The sequence below is a fragment of the Oncorhynchus mykiss genome, chromosome 6 (assembly GCF_057628025.1).
Source record: "Oncorhynchus mykiss isolate SJ-2025 chromosome 6, ASM5762802v1, whole genome shotgun sequence".
Taxonomy (NCBI): domain Eukaryota; kingdom Metazoa; phylum Chordata; class Actinopteri; order Salmoniformes; family Salmonidae; genus Oncorhynchus; species Oncorhynchus mykiss.
The window spans coordinates 21289440-21305842 of NC_143027.1; positions in this window are offsets into that span (position 1 = coordinate 21289440).

Genomic DNA, 16403 nt, shown 5'->3' on the forward strand with positions numbered 1-16403 from the left:
ATTTCAATCATGAGTCCATTCCATGAGTTATATTTCTATCACTTCAGACCACTACAATTTAGCTGGTGCACCATTGAAATGTAAATTTAATTGAAATGTTCAATTGTAATAACTAACACAAAGTTGACTGTCAGTCCACCCATCATTGAATTTCAACTTAAATGGTCATGTATATTATATTATCTATATTTCTAGGATTGCAATATGTTTCCTATGGAGGATTGACAGTGTAACTTGAAACAACAGATATTCCCATTCAAGTCCCATTCTCTGATGTGTGGACCTCATCCATCTTTGTGGTACCATTTGAAAGTTGACATCACTATTTTATTCCACCCTGTATTCAGGAGAATGTTGTCTCAACTGAGGGTGGGCATAACAAAAACTTTTGATGATGTAAGTAGGGTCTAAGCTGCAACATATGTGAAAATGAAAAAATCGGAGTTTACACATTTTTTGATTATTGACGTTAAAGGTTAAAAAATATATTTTAAAAAATATATACAAATATATATATATATACGGTACCTGTCAGAGTTTCTATTTTTACTATTTCCTACATTGTAGAATAGTAGTGAAGACATCAGAACTATGAAATAACACATATGGAATCATGTAGTAAACTATTTTTTTTAAACAAATCAAAATATATTTTACATTTGAGATTCTTAAAAGTAGCCACCCTTTTCCTTGATGACAGTAATGCACACTCTTGCCATTCTCTCAACCAGCTTCACCTGGAATGTTTTTCCAACAGTCTTGAAGGAGTTCCCACATGCTGAGCACTTGTTAGCTGCTTTTCCTTCACTCTGCGGTCCAACTCATTCCAAACCATCTCAATTGGGTTGAGGTCAGGTGATTGTGGAGGCCAAGTCATCTGATGCAGCACTCCATCACTCTCCCTATTGGTCAAATAGCCCTTACACAGCCAGGAGGTGTGTTGGGTCATTGTCCTGTTGAAAACAAATTATAGTCCAACTAAGCACAAACCAGATGGGATGGAGTATCGCTGCAGAATGCTGTGGCAGCCATGCTGGTTAAGTGTGCCTTGAATTCTAAATAATCACCAACAGTGTCACCAGCAAAGCACCCCCACACCATCACACCTCCTCCTCCATGGTTCACGGTGGGAAACACATGTGGGAGATCCTCCTTTCACCTTCTCTGCATCTCACAAAGACACAGCGGTTGGAACCAAAAATCTCAAATTTGGACTACCACCGGTCTGATTTCCACCGGTCTAATGTCCAGTGCTTGTATTTCTTGGCCCAAGAAACCACCTTTAGTGGTGGTTTCTTTGCAGCAATTTGACCCGTGAAGGCCTGATTCACGCAGTCTTCTCTGAACAGTTGGTGTTGAGATGTGTCTGTTAGTTGAACTCTGTGAAGCATTTATTTGGGCTGCAATCTGAGGTGCAGTTAACTCTAATGAATTTATCCTCTGCAACAGAGGTAACTCTGGGTCTTCCTTTCCTGTGGCGGTCATCATGAGAGCCAGTTTCATCATAGCGCTTGATGTTTTTTTACAACTGCAATTGAAGAAACTTTAAAAGTTTTTGAAATGTTCTGTATTGACTGACCTTCATGTCTTATAGAATTGATGGACTGTCATTTCTCTTTGCTTTTTTGAGCTGTTCTTGCCATTATGTAGACTTGGTATTTTACCAAATAGGGCTATCTTCTTTACCTTGTCACAACACAACTGATTGGCTTAAATGCATTAAGAACGAAAGAAATTCCACAAATTAACTTTTAACAAGACACACCTGTTAATTGAAATGTATTCCAGGTGAAGCTGGTTGAGAGAATGCCAAGAGTGTGCAAAGCTGTCATCAAGGCAAAGGGTGGCTACTTAAATCAATATCAAATATATTTTGATATTTAAATATATTTTGATTTGTTTAACACTTTTTTTAGTTACTTTTACAAAATTTTCCATACACACAAAACACTTATTTTTCTCAAGTTTTGTGCATAAATAGGTTTTACATCCCTGTTAGTGAGAATTTCGAATTTGCCAAGATAATCCATCCCCCTGACAAGCTGCCTCCAACGTTGTTTTAGCAGTTCGTCCAACCGGCCTCACAGCTGCAGACCATGTGTAACCATGCCAGCCCAGGACCTCCACACCCGGCTAATTCATCTGCCTGAGTCATCCTGACAGCTGATGAAACGGTGGGTTTGCACAACAGAAGAACTTCTGCACAAACTGTCAGACAACATCTCAGTGAATGAGATGAACAGAGTGCCCCATGGTGGCGGTGGGGTTATGGTATGGGCAGGCATAAGCTAAGGACAACGAACACAATTGCATTTTATCAATATCAATTTGAATGCACAGAGATACCGCTGTGTCGTGCCATTCATCCGCTGCCATCAGCTAATGTTTCAGCATGATAATGCACAGGCTCATGTTGCAAGGATCTGTACACAATTCCTGGAAGCTGAAAATGTCCCAGTTCTTCCATGGCCTGCATACTCACCAGACATGTCGCCCATTGAGCATGTTTGGGATGCTCTGGATAGACGTGTACGACAGTGTTTTCCAGTTCCCGCCAATATCCAGCAATTTCTCACAGCCATTGAAAAGGAGTGGGACAACATTCCACAGGCCACAATCAACAGCCTGATCAACTCTATGTGAAGTAGATGTGTCCCGCTACATGAGGAATGTAGTGGTCACACCAGATACTGACTGGTTTTCTGATCCACGCCCCTACTTTTTTTAAATGCTATCTGTGACCAACAGACACATATCTGTATTCCCAGTTATGTGAAATCCATAGATTAGGGCCTAATGATTGTATTTCAATTGACTGATTTCCTTATATGAACTGTAACTCAGTAAAATCTTTGAAATGGTTGCGTTTTATATTTTTGTTCAGTGTATATATGTTTTCTTCCAGAAATTATAGAATAGTTTGACAACCCTGTTTGAAAACTGTTAAATTATATCAATCTCAACTGTTGATCTTTTCCAGTGATGAAGATATGGATATTTCATGGTATGGTTAAGGGTATGCAAAATGGGACAACTTTGAGCACCTTTTATCTCTTGAACGTTTTGGCATTCAGGTCCAAAAAGTGACTTTCTGACCACTTCTACAGTGGGAAAAAACTGTATGGAAGGTTTTGTTCAAATCAAAAGAGGTGCTGTCAAAAAGTGATTGAATTCAAATGGATTTACCCTTTTGCAAAGTTCAGCCATGTCTGAAAATACCACCTACACAGCCTGTTGCTGTGGACCCAAACGTCTCCACTCTGAATCCCAAACAGGACTGTGTTCAGACCTGCCTTTCTCTCCCATTGCTCCAGACGTCATTTTATAGAGCTGCCACATAGAGAGAGAGCCTTGGAAAAACTGTCAGCTGCATGTTGCAACAGGAGTACAGGGTGGTCAGGCGTGGGAATGAAAAGGATCTGAAAGCTCAAGGGATACCTATCAAGTTTAACAATGAAAAAGGTATCAGGTCCTGCTCACGGAATGGCTTTTCCATTGTCTTAATCTTCTGTTCTAGCATACCTGCAGATACAGATCTCTTCTCACCAAGAGACAGCTGACCCACCTTCCCTCATATAACATTGGAACTGTGGATCCATTTTGAATCATAATGTAGATTTTTCATAGATTTTGGAATCATATTTTTGTCAGGAACCATGGGTCAGAGAAAGTTGTAAAATTACTAATTGAAATTTTAAACATCGTGTCTGTAGTGTCATGTATTAAACTTGTGCTGACTTCTATAAATAATGGAATATATTCTTTGGCAACTTTGAATAGGAGTCAACCAAATGCTGTTGATGCTAACGTCAGCAATATTTGATTGACTTGCCATGCAGTCGAAATATTGACTTCGGTCACTTGATGTCTTCTTCTATCTTTTCCAGACTGTACATTTCCTTTTTGCCCATTTCTCATTATGAAAACAATAACAGAGCATTGCAGTAATGCATCAGTGGTCTCACACTAGCTGCCACACACTACATTCCACAAGAAAAGGACGAAGTTGCTCATTAAACCTTTCTATTGTACATGCTGTACAGCAGTGCAGTAGAGAGAGAGAGCGAGAGAGAGAGAGAGAGAGAGAGAGAGAGAGAGAAAGAGAGAGAGAGGGAATCAATGTGCTGATATGAGATTGTCTAATGAGGATCAGAAACATCTTAATAAAGCCCCGTAATACCACCTTAATCCCTCATTACAGGCCAATCTGCATTCAGTGTTCCTACCTCTGCAGCCACGGCACATTCCCCTTGCATTGTTCTCCCCATCATACACAGAGGGCCACGCTCTCTTTGTCTTCTCTGAGTGTCAGTTATATTTGATCCCCTCATTAGACTTTTAGAATAAAAGTGAAAATAGTGCTTTTGTGTGCACTTCTTATAGTATCAGTGGACTGAAATGGAAAATGAGACATATGCTTAATAACTCCGGACCAGTGTGGGACTGGGACCCAGACGTATTGTTTTATCAGAGATAAGAAATGAAATGTTATAATGGAGTTGGAGTGTTGAGGTCAGAAGTAAAGAGACACTCTTCTGAGTCATGTAATAGTTACTGTATGACCTTGGACAGTGATATTAGTAGTCAGACATATAGGCTTTTCCAAAATAAACCCAATGTTGAGAGTAACCTACATGAATGGTGTTCAAAACAAATATGACACCTGTAATGTGACATTATGTAGACTACGTATATTGACAGAACCACTGAAATCAATCAAACCTATGAAATCAAACCTGTCTAACCACATAGCTTTGGAATTACCTTTGCAAGGTATACCCTTGTGAATGGAGCATCTTCCAGAGGGGATGTTGTTGATTGATATTTACCTTGTGACCAGTTCAAATTTCAGGGAAAAGAGGTGTCGGTTGTCCTAACAGAAGTGTGTGTATTGATGATCTTTGCTTCCTACATTATTCCCTCCCTGACTGGAAAAAAAGTCAGCTCAGGTCACATGGTCACAAAAAAAACTATTATACTACAACATTCAAACAATATTGTTAAGCCCAGTGGATGAAAACAGCAGCCAAACCCTGTGTGAAAACCGGATTATCGACATCAAGGGCATTCATTCCTGCCGTCCAACACACACACTCCAATTTACACTAATGAAGGAGGTTAATGTTGAATTATGCGCTCAAAGAGAGAAAAATTAATCTCTTTCTTTCTTTAGGTGGTGCAGTGCAATGATTCATGTGTGGGGAGAGGATAATTAGCTTGGTGTAGGAGTGCAGAAGGGTTGATGTAGCTAAAGCCCAGCCATCATAAATAACTCTCCCTCTTACTCAGTGTGTTGTACAGCTGAGTAGGAGGAGGGGGGACAAAACATAACACATAAACCTCATTAAGGGCCAGAGTTGTTAAAACCCCAGCGCACAGCAGTAATGCAGCACAGACGTGATTAGGTAGGGTCAGAGGGAGACATTGATATTTTGTGTGTGTGTATGAATGGAGATCAAAGGCATGTGTCGTTCATTGTCCTTTGACCCGAGGGGGAATATCAGCATCAAGAGACCTTCTTTCCTTATTTTTTGGCAGAGTCTACATTTCCTCTCCTTCTAACGATCTATTCCCAGAGACCTGAAAATCACTGCACATAAGTTGAAAAAACTGTCTTTAAAGGACTGAAAAGGTGTAATTCATAATTATCTTGACAATGGACCAGCCCCAGCAATATTTTTTGTAGTCAACTATGAATTGTAAAATATTTCTGTAAAATATATGAGCACTGTTTGAGTGGAAATTTATTTACGTTTTGTTAAACCCAAAGGGATGCTTGCTATACAGGTAGCGATGTCGCAACAAATATGTGCCAGTAGTGTTGAAATACCCAGTGTCCCCTTCACATAGATATGAGTGTCAGTTACTGGAGATGTCTCTTCATCACTCCTAAGGTATTCATTTTCAAAACAGTGAGAACTCTGCATGCCTCATTTATATCTCTGCGTCTGTTATGGTGCGTGAATGAGGACCCAAAAGCGAATTAACAAACAGAGTACTTTAATGACGAACATACGTGGGCTCAGATGGACAGGTAGATTCCGACAGGACAGGACAAGGTTGCAGCACACACGATGATAGTCTGGTTCAGGCATGAGACACATAAACAAACAAACAAGAATCCGACAAGGACAGGAGCAGAAACAGAGACAGATATAGGGACCTAATCAGAGGGAAAAAGGGAACAGGTGGGGAACGGGGTGAATGGGTAATTAGGAGGAGACAAGGCACAGCTGGGGAAAAGAGGGGGAGAAAAGGTAACATAACAACGACCAGCAGAGGGAGACAGGGTGAAGGGAAAGGACAGAGACAAGACAACATGACAGTACCCCCCCACTCACCGAGCGCCTCCTGGCGCACTCGAGGAGGAAGCCTGGCGGCAACGGAGGAAATCATCGATCAGCGCACGGTCCAGCACGTCCCGAGAGGGAACCCAACTCCTCTCCTCAGGACCGTACCCCTCCCAATCTACTAGGTACTGATGACCACGGCCCCGAGGACGCATGTCCAAAATCCTACGGACCCTGTAGATGGGTGCGCCCTCGACAAGGATGGGGGGGGGGGGGGGAAGACGAGCGGGGGCGCGAAGAACGGGCTTGACACAGGAGACATGGAAGACCGGGTGGACGCGACGAAGATATCGCGGCAGAAGAAGTCGCACTGCGACAGGGTTAATGATTTGAGAGATACGGAATGGACCAATGAACCGCGGGGTCAACTTGCGAGAAGCCGTCTTAAGGGGAAGGTTCTGAGTGGAGAGCCAAACTCTCTGACCGCGACAATATCTAGGGCTCTTCGTTCTACGCTTATTAGCAGCTCTCACAGTCTGCGCCCTATAACGGCAAAGTGCAGACCTGACCCTCTTCCAGGTGCGCTCGCAACGTTGGACAAAAGCCTGAGCGGAGGGGACGCTGGACTCGGCGAACTGAGATGAGAACAACGGAGGCTGGTACCCGAGGCTACTCTGAAAAGGAGATAGCCCGGTCGCAGACGAAGGAAGCGAGTTGTGGGCGTATTCTGCCCAGGGGAGCTGTTCTGACCAAGACGCAGGGTTGCGAAAAGAAAGACTGCGTAAGATGCGACCAATAGTCTGATTGGCCCGTTCTGCTTGACCGTTAGACTGGGGGTGAAAGCCGGAAGAGAGACTGACGGAAGCCCCAATCAAACGGCAAAACTCCCTCCAAAATTGAGACGTGAATTGCGGACCTCTGTCCGAAACGACGTCTGACGGAAGGCCATGAATTCTGAAAACATTCTCGATGATGATTTGTGCCGTCTCTTTAGCAGAAGGAAGCTTAGCAAGGGGAATGAAATGAGCCGCCTTAGAGAACCTATCGACAACCGTAAGAATAACAGTCTTCCCCGCTGACGAAGGCAGTCCGGTGACAAAATCTAAGGCGATGTGAGACCACGGTCGAGAGGGAATAGGAAGCGGCCTGAGACGGCCGGCAGGAGGAGAGTTACCGGACTTAGTCTGCGCGCAGACCGAACAAGCAGCCACGAAACGACGCGTGTCATGCTCCCGGGTGGGCCACCAGAAACGCTGGCGAATGGAAGCAAGCGTACCCCGAACGCCAGGGTGACCGGCTAACTTGGCAGAGTGAGCCCACTGAAGAACGGCCAGACGAGTAGGAACGGGAACGAAAAGAAGGTTCCTAGGACAAGCGCGCGGCGACGGAGTTTGAGTGAGTGCTTGCTTTACCTGCCTCTCAATTCCCCAGACAGTCAACCCGACAACACGCCCCTCAGGGAGAATCCCCTCGGGGTCAGTGGAGGCTACTGAAGAACTGAAGAGACGAGACAAAGCATCAGGCTTGGTGTTCTTAGAGCCCGGACGATAAGAAATCACGAACTCGAAACGAGCGAAAAACAGCGCCCAACGCGCCTGACGCGCATTAAGTCGTTTGGCCGAACGGATGTACTCAAGGTTCCTATGGTCAGTCCAAACGACAAAAGGAACGGTCGCCCCCTCCAACCACTGTCGCCATTCGCCTAGGGCTAACCGGATGGCGAGCAGTTCGCGGTTACCCACATCATAGTTACGTTCCGACGGCGACAGGCGATGAGAAAAATACGCGCATGGGTGGACCTTGTCGTCAGAGAGGGAGCGCTGAGAAAGGATGGCTCCCACTCCCACCTCTGACGCGTCAACCTCGACAACGAACTGTCTAGAGACGTCAGGTGTAACAAGGATAGGAGCGGATGTAAAACGATTCTTGAGGAGATCAAAAGCTCCCTGGGCGGAAACGGACCACTTAAAGCACGTCTTGACAGAAGTAAGGGCTGTGAGAGGAGCTGCCACCTGACCGAAATTACGGATGAAACGACGATAGAAGTTCGCGAAGCCGAGAAAGCGCTGCAGCTCGACGCGTGACTTAGGGACGGGCCAATCAATGACAGCTTGGACCTTAGCGGGATCCATCTTAATGCCTTCAGCGGAAATAACAGAACCGAGAAATGTGACGGAGGAGGCATGAAAAGTGCACTTCTCAGCCTTCACGAAAAGACAATTCTCTAAAAGGCGCTGGAGGACACGTCGAACGTGCTGAACATGAATCTGGAGTGACGGTGAAAAAATCAGGATATCGTCAAGGTAAACGAAAACAAAGATGTTCAGCATGTCTCTCAGGACATCATTGACTAATGCCTGAAAGACAGCTGGAGCGTTAGCGAGGCCGAAAGGAAGAACCCGGTATTCAAAGTGCCCTAACGGAGTGTTAAACGCCGTCTTCCACTCGTCCCCCTCCCTGATGCGCACGAGATGGTAAGCGTTACGAAGGTCCAACTTAGTGAAAAACCTGGCTCCCTGCAGGATCTCGAAGGCTGAAGACATAAGAGGAAGCGGATAACGATTCTTCACTGTTATGTCATTCAGCCCTCGATAATCTATGCAGGGGCGCAGAGACCCGTCCTTCTTCTTGACAAAAAAAAACCCCGCTCCGGCGGGAGAGGAGGAGGGGACTATGGTACCGGCGTCAAGAGCTACAGACAAATAATCTTCGAGAGCCTTACGTTCGGGAGCCGACAGAGAGTATAGTCTACCCCGGGGGGGGGTGGTTCCCGGAAGGAGATCAATACTACAATCATACGACCGGTGTGGAGGAAGAGAGGTGGCCCTGGACCGACTGAACACCGTGCGCAGATCGTGATATTCCTCCGGCACCCCTGTCAAATCACCAGGCTCCTCCTGTGAAGAAGAGACAGAGGAAACAGGAGGGATAGCAGACATTAAACATTTCACATGACAAGAGACGTTCCAGGAGAGGATAGAATTACTAGACCAATTAATGGAAGGATTATGACAAACTAGCCAGGGATGGCCCAAAACAACAGGTGTAAAAGGTGAACGAAAAATTAAAAAAGAAATGGTTTCACTATGATTACCAGAAACAGTGAGGGTTAAAGGTAGCGTCTCACGCTGAATCCTGGGGAGAGGACTACCATCCAGGGCGAACAAGGCCGTGGGCTCCTTTAACTGTCTGAGAGGAATGTCATGTTCCCGAGCCCAGGTCTCGTCCATAAAACAGCCCTCCGCCCCAGAGTCTATTAAGGCACTGCAGGAAGCTGACGAACCGGTCCAGCGTAGATGGACCGACAAGGTAGTGCAGGATCTTGAAGGAGAGACAGGAGTAGTAGCGCTCACCAGTAGCCCTCCGCTTACTGACGAGCTCTGGCCTTTTACTGGACATGAAGTGGCAAAATGACCAGCGGAACCGCAATAGAGACAGAGGCGGTTGGTGATTCTCCGTTCCCTCTCCTTAGTCGAGATGCGGATACCTCCCAGCTGCATGGGCTCAGCACCCGAGCCGGCAGAGGAAGATGGTAGTGATGCGGAGAGGGAGGCGACGGAGAGCGCAAGCTCCTTTCCACGAGCTCGGTGACGAAGATCAACCCGTCGCTCAATGCGAATAGCGAGTTCAATCAAGGAATCCACGCTGGAAGGAACCTCCCGGGAGAGAATCTCATCCTTTACCTCTGCGCGGAAACCCTCCAGAAGACGAGCGAGCAAGGCCGGCTCGTTCCAGCCACTGGAGACAGCAAGAGTGCGAAACTCAATAGAGTAGTCTGTTATGGATCGATTGCCTTGACATAGGGAAGACAGGGCCCTGGAAGCCTCCTCCCCAAAAACAGATCGATCAAAAACCCGTATCATCTCCTCCTTAAAGTCTTGATACTGGTTAATACACTCAGCCCTTGCCTCCCAGATTGCCGTGCCCCACTCACGAGCCCGTCCAATAAGGAGAGATATGACGTAGGCGACACGAGCAGTGCTCCTGGAGTAAGTGTTGGGCTGGAGAGAAAACACAATATCACACTGGGTGAGGAACGAGCGGCATTCAGTGGGCTCCCCAGAGTAACACGGCGGGTTATTGATTCTGGGCTCCGGAGATTCGAAAGCCCTGGAAGTGGCCGGTGGATCGAGGCGGAGATGGTGAACCTGTTCTGTGAGGTTGGAGACTTGGGTGGCCAGGGTCTCAACGGCATGTCGAGCAGCAGACAATTCCTGCTTGTGTCTGCCTAGCATCGCTCCCTGGATCTCGACGGCTGAGTGGAGAGGATCCGAAGTCGCTGGGTCCATTCTTGGTCGGATTCTTCTGTTATGGTGCGTGAATGAGGACCCAAAAGCGAATTAACAAACAGAGTACTTTAATGACGAACATACGTGGGCTCAGATGGACAGGTAGATTCCGACAGGACAGGACAAGGTTGCAGCACACACGATGATAGTCTGGTTCAGGCATGAGACACATAAACAAACAAACAAGAATCCGACAAGGACAGGAGCAGAAACAGAGACAGATATAGGGACCTAATCAGAGGGAAAAAGGGAACAGGTGGGGAACGGGGTGAATGGGTAATTAGGAGGAGACAAGGCACAGCTGGGGAAAAGAGGGGGAGAAAAGGTAACATAACAACGACCAGCAGAGGGAGACAGGGTGAAGGGAAAGGACAGAGACAAGACAACATGACAGCGTCAGCAAACACTGCCTTACCAAGCAGAACAAACAACAATACAACAGTTATTCAAAGTACAGCCCAGCATGTTCATTTAGTTTGTATCCATATCCAGTCACCATCGTATTTTCATTAAGCAATAGTTTTGCTGATTGTGTTTTTTATGAGTGTTGAGCCATGTCTGTGCATACATATCGAGTGTGCAAGGAAGTTTGTCATTTATATCACCAAACAGAGGGTCAAAACATTGGGAAAAACAATATCAGTGCTTATTGGAAGTTTATTGGAGAAAGAAATGTCATGCAATGTGTACTATGTGATGTTGTCTTTAGGGAAGTGAATGGTCTGTAAAGCTGTGGAAAAATGGGTTAGAGATCCCTAGACTCAATCACTGTGGCATATCTCCCCAGAGAGGATGTTTTTGCTCAAACATGCTTTGTGCAATACACTTGGATCCCCTGTTTGCTTCATATCTATGATCCCATTCTCAATTTGCATTAGGAATGTTCCAGGTCTACAAGTCCCCAGGGCATAAATATTACTCAACACCTAAACTCACCAACACCCAAACTTACCAACACCCAAACTCACCAACACCCAAACTCATCAACACCTAAACCCACCAACACCCAAACCTACCAACATCCCAACTCACCAACACACCAACATCCAAACTCACCAACACCCAAACTCACCAACTCTCAAACTCACCAACACCTAAACTTACCAACACCCAAACGTGCCAACATCCAAACCTACCAACACCCAAACATCTAAGCACACCAACACCAAAGCACACCAACACCCAAGCACACCAACACCCAAAGATACTAACACCCAAACCTACCAACACCCTAACTCACCAACACCCAAACATCTAAGCACACCAACACCAAAGCACACCAACACCCAAGCACACCAACACCCAAATATACCAACACCCAAACCTACCAACACCCTAACTCACCAACACCCAAGCACACCAACACTCCAACTCACTAGCACCCAAAGATACTAACACCCCAACTCACCAACACCTAAACATCTAAACACCCAAACAACCAAGCATACCAACAACCAAGCACACCAACACCCAAGCACACCAACACCCAAAAATACTAACACCCAAACTCACCAACACCAAAACAAACCAACACCTAAACCCACCAACACCCACACTCACAAACACCTAAACTTTGCTTGGTAAATACTCCTACCTCAAATCCTACCTATTTAGCATTTAGTGCTAGGATAATGGAACCTCAACTTGAACATGCCTTTAATGCTACATCCCATTCTCCATCCTCCCATTCCCCTCCTCCCTCTAGCTTTACCCCTGCTCTGTTTACACAAGGCAAAAAGAGGAGCAGGTGCAGGCCTCTCTCCTTAGGGCTATGTTGTGTGTGTGTGTGTGTGTTTGTGTGTGTATCTTTGTAACTGTGGTAGCAGCTTAACTGCAATCAGAGAGAGCATGTGCCAGTAAACACCCTGTACACTAATCACACATGATAGCATCTCCAGCAGATTAGAGTCTAGGACACTAGCCACAAGCAGCCGTGATGACAGCACGCATGCACACAAATAAACACTGCTGCTGCCTTTCAGGTGCCTGTGCCTGCACTGTCTGTCATTAGAAAGAGAGGGGAAAGAGAAAGAGAGAGATGTTACAGTTCAGATCTACAGATTACACAGTGCATGTGCGAGGCTTTCTATTGACATAAGCAAAACAAACAGATGTGTGTTCATATGAGAATATAGTTATTATTTTTATTATATACATTTGGATTGTTCCTTTATAGCACTGTTATATTGAATAGCTATAATGGCATGACTTTGAGAGTATTCTAGAAACACCAACACCAATAACCATACCTTCCTCTACTCCTTCTGTCCACTGTCCTCAGCCCCAGTAGTGGTGATGCTATTGGAATGTTGCAGGAGAGTCTGTTGCAGAATATTTCCCTTTGTGTTTGTCCTCTCTCTCCTACCTCCCTTTGTTTGTTGCAGTTGGAAGTCTTGGGAAAGAAACAAACGGTGGAATTCCGTGAGGGATGTAAAGCCCTGATTCCCAGGCAGGAAGTGGTAAATAGAGAGGGGATGTGGTAGTAGTGTGATACCGCTGGGTCTATTGTGTCCTCCCACTGGTCTAATCAGAGGGCTCAGGTTTTTTTTTACCCCCTTTTTCTCCCCAATTTCATGGTATCCAATTATTAGTAGTTACTGTCTTGTCTCATCACTACAACAGGCTCAGGAGAGACAAAGGTCGAGAGCCATAATTCCTCCGAAACACAACGCAACGCAACCAAGCCGCACTGCTTCTTAACACAGCGCGCATCCAACTCGGAAGTCAGCCACACCAATGTGTCGGAGGAAACACCGTGCCCGCCACAGGAATCGCTAGTGCACGATGAGGCAAGGATATCCCTACCGGCCTAACCCGAACGATGCTAGGCCAATTGTGCGTCGCCCCATGGACCTCCCGGTCGCGGTCGGCTGCGACAGAGCCTGGACTCAAACCAGGAGTCTCTGGTGGCACAGCTAGCACTGCGATGCAGTGCCTTAGACCACTGGGCCACCCGGGAGGCCAGAGGGCTCTGTTTTTTACCTCAGACCTGTGGCCTGACCAAGCGGTCCTTATGCAATCATCAACAGCTAGGATATATTGGATTTGCAAAGTGTGAATAAATTATAGCAATCAAATTAACATGCATTAATTCAAACTGAAGGTGAGTTCATGATCAGCTGTAATGGTTATTAATTTCATTCACACACGGAAACACACACGCACGCACACACAAATCATTTGACTCGCTAAGGTGAAGTGTGTTTAGAGTAGAGGTAAGAGGAGTAGGGAAGTATAGGGAGTTAAAGTGGACCCTTTTGGCACCTTAGATTAAGAAGCCCAACTATTATTGAGCTAACCTTTGACTCATGACTCCCATGGTGCTTAGCAACTTGAAAAAAAGTTTATATTACGCACCAGTAGCCCAAAGCATTCATACAACAGGGAAACCTATTAAAATCATATGGTTTAGAACACATTTAAAGTATGTTAGTGGAAAAAAAGAGAATGGGTAATTTTAGATATGAACATGAATTTATGGATATTAGAATGGATCTTGTCATTTCATTTGACCATTTACAACAAAAAAGTAAATCTTGAGATTAAAATGTGGTCAACTTTAATGTAGCTAGCTTGGCCAAAATAGTCCCACACAAACCTACGTACATTTTAAAGTACGGCCTTGAAGCCTATTGATGTGATGACCTCAGACGTTTGTTTGTTCAGCAGCCTATAGGCTCCGACTGCGGTCACAGTGATGGGACCCTGCCGACCTCCAGCCACCTTTGACCCCTGCTCTGCTGTGGCCAGAAGCTTTAATAAGGGCTGAAGAGATGAGTTCCATGTGGTGACTTACAGGCAATGTTTTAGTGGAGCGCACCGTTTCATAATTAAACGCCTCTTTTCTTTGATCACTAGAGCAAAGAGAAGATGACCAGCTGGGGTGACCAGGAATGAAGGGATAATTAAATCAAATCAGGTAATTCATGTTAGGATTTATGAAAAGTTATAGGTTATACAAATGTGGTGCAACTATGTTTGTTATCATAATGTTTCTCTGAGATAGATATGAGTTATCTGTCTGCAGTCAGGGAGTCACCCAGCTCACTGTGTTGTTGACACAGCTGCAGGCAGGCAGGCAGGCAGGCAGGCAGGCAGGCAGGCAGGCAGGCAGGCAGGCAGGCAGGCAGGCAGAGTGAGTGAGTGAGTGAGTGAGTGAGTGAGTGAGTGAGTGAGTGAGTGAGTGAGTGAGTGAGTGAGTGAGTGAGTGAGTGAGTGAGTGAGTGAGTGAGTGAGTGAGTGAGTGAGTGAGTGAGTGAGTGAGTGAGTGAGTGAGTGAGTGAGTGAGTGAGTGAGTGAGTGAGTGAGTGAGTGAGTGAGTGAGTGAGTGAGTGAGTGAGTGAGTGAGTGAGTGAGTGAGTGAGTGAGTGAGTGAGTGAGTGAGTGAGTGAGTGAGTGAGTGAGTGAGTGAGTGAGTATGTGTGTGTATAGCCTACTCAGAGAAAAGGATTCACCATGTGCTTGCCAGCCCGCTTCACAGGGCACAAAACTCACTGTGGAAATAATCTCAGCCAACTAATGTGTGAAAACAATTGAAAGGTAATGATGTTTTTATAGTAAATGTGAGAGAGATGTTTATACATTATAGGCCAGAGCACTAAAAGCAAACAACCCTATTGGACAAGCCACTGTTTTATTTCGGAGTTACATTGAAAAAGATAATGTTTTTTAGTGTATCAGGTATTGATTCCTAATTGTAGTCAGCAACCTTAAAAACGAAACCCCCAGTGCCTCCATTCTGCAATAACTGAGAACCCAGATTAAGAAAATCATGTTAAATGTGTTAATTGAGGATGGAAACTGACTTTGTCACATGAATAATGAACCAATAAGAATGTTGTGCTGTGATCTTCCCCTGTTACATTCAGCATATGCACTGCTACCAGAGCTAATATGCTCCTTGGTCCACTTTCACAGTTATTCAGTCTATCTGCTTCAGTCTACACATGTACTGTTGTTTACCTGCTTGAGGCAGTCCTAATATGTGCTATTCTCCCCAGTAGGGGGCAATGGTGCTATTACTGAGGATGCCTTTCTTTACACTATTGACCAGCAGGCAGCATGATGTGTGTGAAGCCAAATTACATACTCCAGTAGCCCGATATCACCCTTACAAAGCAAACATACAGTATGAAACAAAAAACATGAAGCAAACAAAAAATTGATGCTTCACGACAATAGTCCAGATCAAGGTTTTCTAACACTGCCTGTACAGATCCTCTGTTCAAACTAGCCTACCAGCAGTTATGTGTCAGTGTGTGATGGGAAAACCCTATCCTCTAGACTGGGTGGATTTAGAGGAAGACAAACAGTGGTGGAAAGATACACTTTGTCTCAGTCAGTGCCCTGTACTCCAGCTGTGCCTGGAGATCGCACTTGCACAGCTTTGTGTGGGAGTGGGTGTGGAGAGTACGTTACCACACACAACCTAACAAGTTTCAAGTTTATTAGTTGTATATACATGATACCCATGGTATCCACCGTCAAACGAAATGCTTACTTGCAGGCTCCTTCTCGACAATGCAGAAACAATAAGAAATAATAAAAGGTATCAATAATGTTATCCGGTTGGTTGGTTCACTGGGAGATAGATGGGTTGTTAATGTTTTGACATGTGTCCCTGTGTTGTGTTTTAGAGTTATTGTTATCTGTATTGTGTTATGCTATGTGGACGGTTGGTTAGTTGGAGGGAGGTCTCTCTCTCGCTCTCGTCACAGGTGCTTTAGGCATGTGTCCTCCCCAAGGATCCATAGAGATGGAGGTTCTACTGAACAGTACAGGGTTTAATGTCTTGCCTTTAAATTGAAAGGATAGAGCGCTTTCT